Below are 13,785 nucleotides of genomic sequence, written 5' to 3'. Positions count from 1 at the left end.
ACAAATCTATCAGTCCGCCTCTGGATTGCTTCAATGTCTTCCTTCAATCCGGCCTGGTTTTCACAATGACGCAAACATGCTCTACCTGCTCAAAATTATCTGGACACTCCTGTGTAACGTGGAATTTACCACTAGATGTTACGATAGGTGTATTCACTGTGTTCTGTAGTGTAAAATGTGACTCGTCACTCAACAGAATATTGCCCAGCCGCAGATCATCAACTTCGATCCGTGCCAGAAGCCGAAAAGCAAATTCAGAACATTGCTGCACTCTGTATCTTGTAGTGGTACCAGTGTAATATAAACCACAAAACTTTTTGTACTGTTGAGGACGGGAGGGATAATTCTCGCTAGTACTACTAGGGGCATGTGCTGCATGGTCAGTGCAACGCGACGATATTTTTGTCAACTTATTAATTAAAATCCATCATTTATGTTAATTAATACAGATATGTTATATCAAAAGAGATGGATGGTTAGGAGAGCTGTCACTTTATTAACGCAAAGGGGTGATACTGGCTACTTGCTCCCTAAAACAATAAAATTGCATACGCTAGGAAAATTAAATTTTCCGCAGGCTGTAGCAACGAAGAGACAAGGAGCGTCCCTAAGGGCTGTGGGCAACAAAGAGCTGCCTGTGAGAGCCGTCCCAGCGAAGTCGTACCAGGGCGAGGTTACAGTTACAAACTGAAGCGCCAAACGAACTGGTATAGGCATGCGTATTCAAATACAGAGATATGTAAACAGGCAGAATACGGCGCTGCGGTCGGCAACGTCTACATAAGACAACAAGTTCAAATGGCTCTGAGCACTATGGGACTTAACAGCTACGGTCATCAGTCCCCTAGAACTTAGAACCACTTAAACCTAACTAACCTAAGGACAGCACACAACACCCAGTCATCACGAGGCAGAGAAAATCCCTCACCCCGCCGGGAATCGAACCCGGGAACCCGGGCGCGGGAAGCGAGAACACTACAGCACGACCACGAGCTGCGGACTAAGACAACAAGTGTCTGGCGCAGTTGTTAGATCGTTTATTGCTGCTACAGTTCTAGACTATCAAGATTTAAGTGAGTTTGAACGTAGTGTTAAAGTCGGCGTACGAGCGATGAGACTCAGCATCTCCGAGGTAGCGATGAAGTGGAGATTTTCTCGTACGACCATTTCACGAGTGTACCGTGAATGTTAGGAATCCTGTAAAACATCAAATCTCCGACATCGCTGCCGCCGGATAAAGATCTTGCAAGAACTGGACCAACGACGACTGAAGAGAACCGTTCAACGTGACAGAAGTGCAACCCTTCCGCAAATTGCTGCAGATTTCAGTGCTAGGCCATCAACAAGTGAAAGCGTGTGAATCATTGAACTGAACATCATCGATATGGGCTTTCGGAGCCGAAGGTCTACTGGTGTACGCTTGATAACTGCACGACATAAAGGCTTACGACTCGCCTGGGCCCTTCAACGCCGACATTGTACTGTTGATGACTGGAAACATGTTGCTTGGTCTGACGAGTCTTGTTTCAGATTCTATCCAGCGGATGGACATATACGAGTATGGAGAAAACCTCATGAATCCATGGACTCAGCATGTCAGTCTGGTGGAGGCTCTCTAATGGTGTGGGGCAAGTGCAGTTGGATTGATATGGAACCCCTGATAGGTCTAGATACGACTCTGACACGTGACACGTAGGTAAGCATCTTGTCGGATCACCTGCATCCATTTCATGTCCATTGCACATTCCGACGGACTTGGGCAATTCCAGCAGGACAATGCGACACCTCACGTGTCCAGAATTGCTACAGAGTGGTTCCAGGGATACTGTTCTGAGTTTAAACACTTCCACTGGCCACCAAAATCCCCAGACATGAACATTATTGAGCATATCTAGGATACCTTGCAACGTGCTGTTCATAAGGAATCTCAAACCCCTCGTACTGTTACGGATTTGTGGACAACCCAGCAGGATTCATGGTGTCAGTTCCCGCCTGCATTACATCAGACATTAGTCGAGTCCATGCCACATCGTGTTGCGGCACTTCTACGTGCTTGCGGGGATCCTACACGATGTTAGGCAGTTGTACCAGTTTCTTTGGTTCTTCAGTGTAGTTCGGTGACCGTGTAGTCGTTGGCCGTTTCGCTCCAAAGTGAGGTTGTGAAACGATGCCATTGGTCAGAGGTTTGAGCACGTATTCGCTTGAATCTTTCGCGAAACATCTCGAGGTTCTGGAACCGCTGTGTAGACTGGCGAGCGGTTTCACATCCTACAACGGTGGGAGGAAATCGCTTCGAATGGACAGCGTGTTTGGCTTTGTTCACAACGGACACTAGAGTGATGGAGGAAGCTCGGTAGCAAGAGGAGGCGAGCTGCTCTGAGACGTTGCTGGCAACGCACCCAATGACTAGTCTCGGTCTTACGTAATACAGTGCTGATTGCACTACTTGAAGAACGAGCAGTTTGTTCCCTGTAGAGAGAAAGGAACAGGTTGGTACTTTATTGAGGCGCTGTTAGTATTGACAAGTGCTCATTTACGCCCACGCACCACACACAATTCTGCTCATGGCTAGAGTAGGCAAGTAGACTGCTGCGTCTCGTAAACGATTGCGGTAACTGAGTATATTCAACCATAGAAGTGTTCGAACATAAAAATGCGTTCGTTTTTGTTCTCTGGACGCCACGCTGCATCTCCACGGTGCCGTCAGCCTTCTGCGACGCGGAAGATCCACACTTTGGTGATCAGTTGGGTCATATTTGCATATCGAGCTAATATAGCGAACAGTAAAGTTAAATACTTACAGGTCCACTTGTTCGTCTGAGTTTTTTGTTGCCTGCGCCAGCGTAGGTAGTGGTTAGAACTAACAGAGGGATTAACAGTATCAACCTTTCTTCTTAACGAACGTAACAGGAGACTCGTTTGGACAGCTAGGTGTTGTGACAGTCTTGGATACGATAAATCGTAGTACTTATAATTATATATTTGTTAGGATTCCAAGATGTGCTTTTTGCACTTTCCTTTTTATTTTGTGATTAAACATTTATTAATTGAATCCTCGTTTGCTTATTTAACTAGGATCAGTCCCTATACTCATCCTGCATACATTAGATAAGGAGTAGATACATAGGAAAGGATCAATTAAATTAATGTTTATGCCAAGAATATCTCAGTGTTGCGAAAAACAGAGCCAGAGTCAGACAGCGATCAATCCACTGCTAGTACCACTGACGGCATCTTGCACAGCAACAGCAACCACGATAATAAGTTGGAGTATGACAGGACGCACTCCACTTCCAGGTGCTACACCAAACTCACCTGTGTCTTCGAATTTCATTATCATCTCCTTTAAAACATTTAATGATATTGGGCCTCTCCTCAGGCCTTTCACACGGCAGTACTCTCTCGATGCAGCACTGAAACTGCTGTTGTTTGCATGAAACAGTTTCACTAACAGCTCTTTTCTCGATAACCAAACTGTTCACTGACGCTATGGCTTGTTAGATGACAGTGTGGATCTCATACTGTCATATGAACAGTACAGCGCCAATTGTCAAATGGTGGCCAAAATTGGAACTAATTTTTTTTCCACCACATGTTGGTTGTGCATTAACACATTGGAATTTCTACCAAGCTTAACTGCCATACGATAATTACAGACCATATTTGTGAGTAGCTGCATTTTATTTATAACAGCCCCATACATACAAGTATTATACCCTGATGCCACTAAACACAATAACTGACGGTGTTCAACAGTTTTTGATAGTTTATGTGAAATTTTTTATCACTAGCTATAGTTTTATGGCCTCCGCTTTTCATTTTAACAGGACTGACTATTCATACAAAAGTAGCACAGCACCATCTTGAGAAAGGGCTCTGATAACCAAGCTGTTTAGCGCCCGACAGTTTTAGTTCCACCCATCCGTCTAGCTACTTGTTGTTGCCTAACTGTCCGCAGCTCGTTGTCGTGCGGTAGCGTTCTCGCTTCCCGCGCCCGGGTTCCCGGGTTCGATTCCCGGCAGGGTCAGGTATTTTCTCTGCCTCGTGATGACTGGGTGTTGTGTGATGTCCTTAAGTTAGTTAGGTTTCAGTAGTTCTAAGATCTAGGGGACTGATGACCATAGATGTTAAGTCCCATAGTGCTCAGAGCCATTTGAACCATTTTTTGGTTGTTGCCTAACTGACATGCTAACTGGTCGAGCTGCGTTCATCCCCGGATCTATTATATTTCCGAAGTGGGGCAAAAACTTGATAGCACCCCGATCGTTTGAGATAGGACTCAATAATTTTAAAAAAATGATTTTTCAAAAATATGTTCATTTTGTAGCGCACATCTTTCTGAAGAGTTTGATATATAAAACATATATGTTCGAGGAAATGTAAAACATGTTATTTGGTCTTAAGTGTAGCGAAGTGCAGTGCCACGCCTCTTCACACAGCATTCTTCTATCGCACGTGACTGCACTTCGCCCTGTGGAATTCAAAAGTGTGTATTTTTTCATGGAAGTCATCAGTCAGGACAGTGGAAATTAAAATGTCCTGTGGTGCCTCTCCTGCTCCAAGTCAGCCGGTTTGGCTAAAAAAGAAAAAAAAACGCTCACAATTAATGCTGGGTGGTGGTATTTGTGACCAGGAGAATAAGAAAGAAAAAAAACCCTCACAATTGATGCTGGGTGGTGGTATTTATGACCAGGAGAATAAGAACTCGTCAGGAAATTTGCACTCTTCACTGCCCATCGGCTAATAGCTTTCTCCTTTGTGTGACATAAAATTAACTACAGGGAACAGAAAGCCATTAAAGACAAGAGATAAGCAAGACCGCACACATTTCTTCAGTCTAAGGTCCCAGTAGTATTTTCTCTCTAATCTTGTTACAGCTTTCCTTTCTGTGAAAGTATCTATTACCTCACCAAAGTTCGTCAAACGTTTTGCTACATGAAAAATCAAAATGTCGTTATCAAATACTGAAAAAGCTGTTAATACGAATAGTACACTCCTGGAAATTGAAATAAGAACACCGTGAATTCATTGTCCCAGGAAGGGGAAACTTTATTGACACATTCCTGGGGTCAGACACATCACATGATCACACTGACAGAACCACAGGCACATAGACACAGGCAACAGAGCATGCACAATGTCGGCACTAGTACAGTGTATATCCACCTTTCGCAGCAATGCAGGCTGCTATTCTCCCATGGAGACGATCGTAGAGATGCTGGATGTAGTCCTGTGGAACGGCTTGCCATGCCATTTCCACCTGGCGCCTCAGTTGGACCAGCGTTCGTGCTGGACGTGCAGACCGCGTGAGACGACGCTTCATCCAGTCCCAAACATGCTCAATGGGGGACAGATCCGGAGATCTTGCTGGCCAGGGTAGTTGACTTACACCTTCTAGAGCACGTTGGGTGGCACGGGATACATGCGGACGTGCATTGTCCTGTTGGAACAGCAAGTTCCCTTGCCGGTCTAGGAATGGTAGAACGATGGGTTCGATGACGGTTTAGATGTACCGTGCACTATTCAGTGTCCCCTCGACGATCACCAGTGGTGTACGCCCAGTGTAGGAGATCGCTCCCCACACCATGATGCCGGGTGTTGGCCCTGTGTGCCTCGGTCGTATGCAGTCCTGATTGTGGCGCTCACCTGCACGGCGCCAAACGCGCATACGACCATCATTGGCACCAAGGCAGAAGCGACTCTCATCGCTGAAGACGACACGTCTCCATTCGTCCCTCCATTCACGCCTGTCGCGACACCACTGGAGGCGGGCTGCACGATGTTGGGGCGTGAGCAGAAGACGGCCTAACGGTGTGCGGGACCGTAGCCCAGCTTCATGGAGACGGTTGCGAATGGTCCTCGCCGATACCCCAGGAGCAACAGTGTCCCTAATTTGCTGGGAAGTGGCGGTGCGGTCCCCTACGGCACTGCGTAGGATCCTACGGTCTTGGCGTGCATCCGTGCGTCGCTGCGGTCCGGTCCCAGGTCGACGGGCACGTGCACCTTCCGCCGACCACTGGCGACAACATCGATGTACTGTGGAGACCTCACGCCCCACGTGTTGAGCAATTCGGCGGTACGTCCACCCGGCCTCCCGCATGCCCACTATACGCCCTCGCTCAAAGTCCGTCAACTGCACATACGGTTCACGTCCACGCTGTCGCGGCATGCTACCAGTGTTAAAGACTGCGATGGAGCTCCGTATGCCACGGCAAACTGGCTGACACTGACGGCGGCGGTGCACAAATGCTGCGCAGCTAGCGCCATTCGACGGCCAACACCGCGGTTCCTGGTGTGTCCGCTGTGCCGTGCGTGTGATCATTGCTTGTACAGCCCTCTCGCAGTGTCCGGAGCAAGTATGGTGGGTCTGACACACCGGTGTCAATGTGTTCTTTTTTCCATTTCCAGGAGTGTATTTGAGACTGGCGTGGTTTCTCGATTTGATTACGTCAATTTTGCCACTGTCTGCTAGGTAAAACGAAATCAGTCTTTCTAATATAACAGCAATTGTAACACACGACAAATAAGCGAGACCGTTTTGGCTCAAATGGTCATTTTTATGTACCTCACCTACATAAATAATACGATAGAATGTAATCCATAAAATACCAGTATAAAATGCCTATTAGGCCTACTGCAAGCAATAAGTTTTATGTTAGGAAATAGTTCCACATTTCATTCATATGCTCCAATTTCTCAAGCATGAGAAAGTAATAGTAAGAAATTTTTACATGAATTTGGAATAGTCACATTCTACTATGTAATTTATTTGACGTCCCCCTTTCTTCTTCTTCCTCGCTCTAACAAATAATCTTGTCATGTCTGATTCTCTAACTATTCCTACCACTGTCAAAGCTTAGTCTCTGGTTAACTTCACTAATCATGCCAGAATCACCGGTTTAGTTATCCCGCATTTATTCTCCAGTTTCGCGTTTTTACGTGCTCGTACAACGCGTTTCCGCGCTATTCCAAGAATAGATATTGAGCGGCTGATATATCGCGAGGCAGTGCCTTTCACCTAAGCAAGCGAAATGCTTATTCTTTGACTTAGCGAGCGAAGAAATGTAATAAAATCGGTATGTGATGGGACTTTGTTGCGAGACAGGATAACGAGAGGACGTGTACTAAGTGTGTGCAATGAAAGAGTCATTGTTAGCACCCATAGTGTATAATTTGTGTTCTTTGAGATTCACAAGAGGGATGTAACGTCAGTGTGGAGTTAAGTAACAGCCATAATACAGTCTGGTGCATTTCAAAGGTAATTTCGCATGCTTATTTTTGATCAAAAGATTCTGTGATGAACCGTAATGTACGACAAGCTCGTGGTGGTCGATGTTTGCTGTAGAACCTGCTTCAATAACACGGTCGAAAGCATAGAGAAAGTTTTCTCTGCTAAAACGAACCCATTTCACTCGCAGACAATCACCGAATGACCAAATGCGAATGGCAGTATCCCAATTCGAGAAGATCCCATAGAAGTTTTCTTCCTCTTACATTTGAAAAATTTTACAGGCGACCGTCGGGATCGGCAGCTGCTCCTACACCACGAGAGTAACTTGTCTACCTGTTCGAAATTACGTACGTTGTGGGAGTAGTCGACGCCGCAATGGAAATTGATACTGTGCTTCACAGACATACAAACACACACTACTTCGGTAACAACGAGTTTAATATTACCAGTTTAAAAAAACTACTTCTTTTGAGCCATAATATTATAGGGCGGGTTTATTCGACTCAGCCCCGTCCCCTTTTGTTTGCAGAGAATTTTTTTTTTTGTGACGGGAATTCCCCTGGCAAAGATATCTCGTACGCTATACACGCATTCAAAATTCAAAAATCAACTTAGAATGTGTTCAAAAATGTTCAAAAACAAACTTGGGATGCCTTTCAAAATCATATGAATAATTGGTAGACCAACGTGCGCTGAATGCCAGGCGCTTCGTGGAACAAGGTTTTTTCCTTCAAGTATGCCAGTTTGGCGCCCCCAGAATTTGCCGCCCGGGGCAGATAACAGATAACCCCGCTTGCCCCACGTCCCCCCCCCCCCACCCGCCCATCCCTTTGATTCGGGCCTGGCTGTGTTGAGCGACCCATCGTGCGGAGCGTGTGTTGCCGGTGCGGCTTTGTGAAACCCTGGCTGGGGCGGCCACGCCCACCGCCCACAGCTCGCGGCGGCGCCAGCTGGGCCGCACTGCCCCAGGCCAGCGATCGACCCGCAGGGGGCGGGGGAGGGGGAGGGGCGCTACTTTCTACGTAGGGCCCGCCTCGACTCGCAAGTAGTGGCGCTCTGCCTCGAGCCTTGACTCCCGCAAGAGCCGCAGGATTCAGATGCTGCTCTAACGATCCGCCCACGCTGTAGTACCACTAACGCTTCATTACTGTCGAGAAAAATGGTAGTAAACAAACCAGTGTATAGACCTTTATGAACGAGAATACGATATTACGGGATGTAATAACCTTGGCCATCATACGCTGCTGACGATTAAAATTCGATCAGGCTCATCTCTCTCTGAACTGTCAGTATGAAGACGGAACATTCCTTAGGCCAGCAAATGCTTCTATCTGTCCCCGACAATACATATGTGGAACCAGCTTGCATTTAATCGGTGTCAATATCCAGGATATCGAGGGGCAGTTAAGTCTATAGCAGACCGGTTTATAGGGGGTTTATAAATTAGTTATATAAAAGTAAGCCTTAATTATGAAAAAATAATTCACAGAAATGCTGGATACAGTATGTGGTATATCCTCAACTTTTATTCCTGCCTAACATTGTTAGTTCCCAATGTTCCCACTAGGTGGCATGCGTGAGTTATGCCAACTACAGGCTCTCTAATTCCAACAGTTGTCATGGAGACGTATAATGGCGCAGAGCTCATGCAGTGTTGATTATCGTTTCATGACTACGCCACTACAGTTCAGAGACAATTCAGAACTAAATATCATAAATCACCGACTCAAAGAAAAATTGGTACAATCGTTTCACCGAAACGATCACATAGGACGTCGGGTCAAGATCGGCTAACTGTCTCTGATAATACAGTTGAACAATTATGGCAGTCTTACATTCATAGTCCAGGTAAATCAACTAGACGTGCCACCTTAGAATTTATTATTTATTGTGTGGAAGATACTTCGGAAACACCTCCCATCCAAACCCAACAAACTGCAACTGTTGCAAGCTTTAAGAGAAAGTGGCAAAGAAAAGAGAGGTGAGTTATGTGTAGAAGTGTTCAGCAAACTGCAGACTGAAAACGATTTTCTTAACAAAAAAATTGTTCATTGACGAAGCCACCTTCCATATATGCGATAAAGTGAATCAAATGGTTGAAATGGCTCTGAGCACTATGGGACTTAACATCTGAGGTCATCAGTCCCCTAGAACTTAGAACTACTTAAACCTAAGTAACTCTAAGGACATCACACACAACCATGCCCGAGGCAGGATTCGAACCAGCGACCGTAGCAGTCGCGCGGTTCCGGACTGAAGCGCCTACAACCGCTCGGCCACCGCGGCCGGCTAAGTGAAGCAACATAATGTTCGGATATGGGGTTAGAACAAACCACGTCACGATATCGAACATATACGAGAGTCGCCTAAGACAAATATTTTTTGCGCTGCAAGCTGTAACAAGACTGACAATCCTTTCTTTCTTGCCGAGTCAGTTGTAACTGGCCTGTCGGACCTGGACACCCTTAAATATTATCCATTGCCTCAAATACAACAGGTTATGGGCAAAGAATTTATTCTCCAGCAAGGTGGCGCGCCACCACATTATCATCGTGAACTTGTCGTGTATCTCCGTAGGAATGTGTCGACCTTGATTGGACGTGGCGGGACAACATCCTGGCCACCAAGATCAACCTGGTTTAACCCCAGTGTACTTCTGCGCATGGAGTTACAGTGAGGACAGTGTATTTGTTCCTCCGCTTCCGAGAAACATCGACGAGCTGCAACAACGGATAACACGACCAGTTGCTACCATACATCAAGACTTGCTTCATAGACTTTAGCAGGAAACTGATTACAAAAAATGTTCAAATGTATGTGAAATCTTATGGGACTTAACTGCTAAGGTCATCAGTGCCTAAGCTTACACACTACTTAACCTAACTTATTCTAAGGTTTAACACACACCCATGCCTGAGGGAGGACTCGAACCTCTGCCGGGATCAGCCGCACAGTCCATGAGACTGTAGCGCCCTAGACCGCTCGGCTAATCGCGAGTGGCAAACTGATTACAGATTGGGTATTTGTCATCTTACAGAAGGCAGCCACAAATGAAGATTTGTAAATAAAACTTGAGGATATACTGCATTCAATGCTGTGTAAAACATTTCTGCAAGTTATTTACCTTTTTCCACGATTAACGTTTGATTTTGTGTAACTAATTTATAAACACCCTGTGCTTTCTGAGATGATGCAACGGCAATGAGCTACCGTTCGTAACCAAATCAGTGCTCGCATCAATGCCCAAGGGCTGCATCACCTACTGACAATGGACCGGCTGTGTGTTCCTAACGCCAGTTTCATAGTTCGTTTAACTTACTTACATTTACTTATACGGCCACAGAAACCGCAGCCGGTCCTTGCGCTCACTCAGTCCAGCCTTCCGCACATTCCTATCAGTTGCATCTTCATCTCCCACACCCAGCATCTGACTGCTTCCCATGGAATTATCCTTCCATCTCATTTTCGGCCGTCCTAGTCTTCTCCTTCCTTCGGCTTCTCTACTGCCTTTATTACCGTGTTCTCCTCTCTCCTCCTCACAAGCCCGTACCACCCGAGTCTTTTATCTTTCACACTCCCTACGATGTCAGGTCGTTCAACTCGATTTCGTAATCACTGAAATAAAGCAACATAACCTGCTGCATCGCAAAGTTCCCTTCTTAAATCTACTGAAAGAGAGAATAAAAAAAGTGAACAGTCATTAAATGAGTCTCGGTCGAGAAAAAGTGTGTCCTATATTACATTCGCACAAATAAAGTCTAAGAGCATGACGTTCAGTTTTTTTTAGAGATAATTACGGTGTCTGCATTTGAAACACGTACGAACGCAGCTGCAGTCGAGCGGCGCAGCTGTGAGGCCAGCTCCGAAGCAACGGCATCTCGCCACGCAGCACAAAGGCTTCCCCGCCGCAGCGGGTACTTCTCGCGGAGACGGCGCTTACAACGCCATTAAGCACGCTGCGCACGCGTATCGGCTCGTCTCCCGCACGGCTGCAGACACCTGGCCGCCGAGCCTCCCAGTAAATACTCGCCCACCAGGGGCCCGTTGCGGAACCAGCTCGCGGGCCGCTGGAACGTAACACGGCGTCGCTCCACGTGAGTATTTATGACTAAATATTTGCACTCGTTACTGTGCGTGGTGACAATCTGGCACACCTGACTTGTTTGGTAGGTAGCGTCCTAATCGTCTGGTTCGCTACTGACTTCCACCGACGTATGGACGATGAATTGCACGTGGAATTACGGTACACGAATAACTGTGACGAAGGATGTAAGAGAGGCAGATACTCTTGTACTTTCTGTGGAAGTTATGATTTTACAAGCAGTTTATTTTTATGCAACACAAAAAATACGCAAAACATTGTTCTCAGTACTTTGACCAATGCTAGAAGCGGAGAAAGATCACGAAGTGAACTCTCCAGAGTTCTGTTTTGGGTCCACTCCTGTTCCTTACACGGGGTAAAGCTTGTAAGAGAAATCATACCAGATTTGAAACGAGAAAATATGCTGAGATACTATCTCGATAAGCTATAGCGGAAAATTTGGTGAGCTTCCTGAACTAAGTCATTTTTAACGGCTATAGCTGTCGAATTGTGGCACCTTTCTCTGTAGCATTCCAAAACGCCTTCGAATAAAACCACAACGACATAGCGTGTGTGAAACTTGATCAAACAGGAGAAAGATAACCCAGCCGCAAAGCAATGTCAGAAGTCAAAGTACCATAGGGAACCTTAGCGAGTAGACCTGTACTCTCAGCTGTACTCCACGTCTTCCAAGCCAAGATGTTTGCATCGGGGAACGCTTCAAGGCCACCATAGTCAGCATGGTTCCACCACACTACAGCCAATGTCAGCCATGTACTGCCTCCAAAAACAGCAGAAACATCACACGTGAACTGCATTCGTAGCCCACGAAAAACATTTGGACCACCCATAAGCTGCTGCTTATTGAATTGACCAGCAAACGCAGTCTCTATTGCTCTTAATGACTTGTACACAGGAGCACTGCGCCGCCATCGACGACGAGAAACACGTGGCACGGGCATTGCCGAGGCACTGCCGTTATTCTATTTATTGTACAGAAATAAATACACCGCAAACAAAGACATAAACTCATTAATATGTTTTGCGTATTCCCATGCATTACTGTTTTACTGCACAATTTCCTGTGGTGGCGTTTATTACTCATTCCGGCATGGTTCTTTGACCAAAGCTGCGGAAATATTCCTCTTCTATCCTCCTGCATTCTGAGTATATAGTCACTCTCTAACATCCCTGATCTTTGTGTTCACGGTGCATATCGGTAATACTTGCGTGATTTTCGAACCTACCGGTAACAAATATAGCAGCTCGTCGCTGAACTGCTTCGATGTCTTCCTTTAATCCGATCTGCTACGGATCCCAAACATCGAGCAGCACTCAAGAGTAGGTCGCACTAGCGTCCTTTATGTGGTCTCCTTTACAGATGAACTACACTTCCCCGAAATCGTCATCTTCTACTGCTGACATTACAACTATTACTGCTATTACTAATATTACACCGAGCGAGGTGGCGCAGTGGTTAGCACACTGGACTCGCATTCGGGAGGACGACGGTTCAATCCCGTCTCCAGCCATCCTGATTTAGGTTTTCCGTGATTTCCCTCAATCGTTTCAGGCAAATGCAGGGATGGTTCCTTTGAAAGGGCACGACCGATTTCCTTCCCAATTCTTCCCTAACCCGAGCTTGCGCTCCGTCTCTAATGACCTCGTTGTCGACGGGACGTTAAACACTAACCACCACCACCACTAATATTACTACAGTCACTTCGGTTTTGTTGTTCTCCTGGGGTTAGTAAGTTGTACGCATTTTATTACATTGCACGCAGCATTTTTGTTTGTGTGCCAGAGATCCTTTCCGTCACACTTCAACATAAAAGGGAGGGGAAAGGGGATTTTCCGCCAAGCACATCAGATATTTGTGCATGGCGCCTTATTTAGAACTTTAATCGTTTGTGTATTGTGTATTGAAGATGAAAACAGATAGTGATCCAGAAATAAATTCAACAGATACGGTAAACTGGCTAGAAACGACACTCAGGGTGGCTAGTCTATCAGACAAACTGCAGTTAACGTCTGTCTCAAACTAAGTAGTCTACTCGTTACTCTACACATACTTCATGCATAGTATTGTAATAACAGAGGTATCTAGGAAAAAAGAATGTCTCTTTATGTAGTTAATTTGAGGCTAATTCGTACTTCGAAAGAAACATAACACCGAACCAAATATTACACATTAGATCTAATAACAAAATGAAAAAGATGGTCCTATTTAATTTGGACATGAAGCCAAATGGCAAGAAAAAATTCATTGTCGTTGTGCTGATAACATGCTGTAGTCTTGTATGACGTGCTATAGCTGCGTAACATGCTTTGGTACTGTTATCCGAAGCCTCGCTGTTGTCAATACAGTTTGAGGTATTAAATGTCGTGCATATTACTCGATCGACCTTCCCGCTTCGCCGACACAAGTAGGAACCCTCTGCAGCTGCAGGGCTCTGAATTATAGCGTGTAATA

The 13,785-nt window shown here is 45.8% G+C and overlaps 1 protein-coding gene across 2 annotated transcripts in view; it reads right to left on the bottom strand.

The window, feature by feature from the left end:
* The window catches only part of LOC126188040 (laminin subunit gamma-1-like), a 330,648-nt gene that overhangs the window by 264,468 nt on the left and 52,395 nt on the right, over positions 1 to 13,785 (bottom strand). The gene's annotated exons all lie outside the window — the stretch shown is intronic.

The sequence above is a fragment of the Schistocerca cancellata genome, chromosome 5 (genome assembly GCF_023864275.1).
Source record: "Schistocerca cancellata isolate TAMUIC-IGC-003103 chromosome 5, iqSchCanc2.1, whole genome shotgun sequence".
Lineage (NCBI taxonomy): Eukaryota > Metazoa > Arthropoda > Insecta > Orthoptera > Acrididae > Schistocerca > Schistocerca cancellata.
Note: the sequence above shows the minus strand (reverse complement) of the source record. Positions and strands in the feature narration are given on the sequence as shown.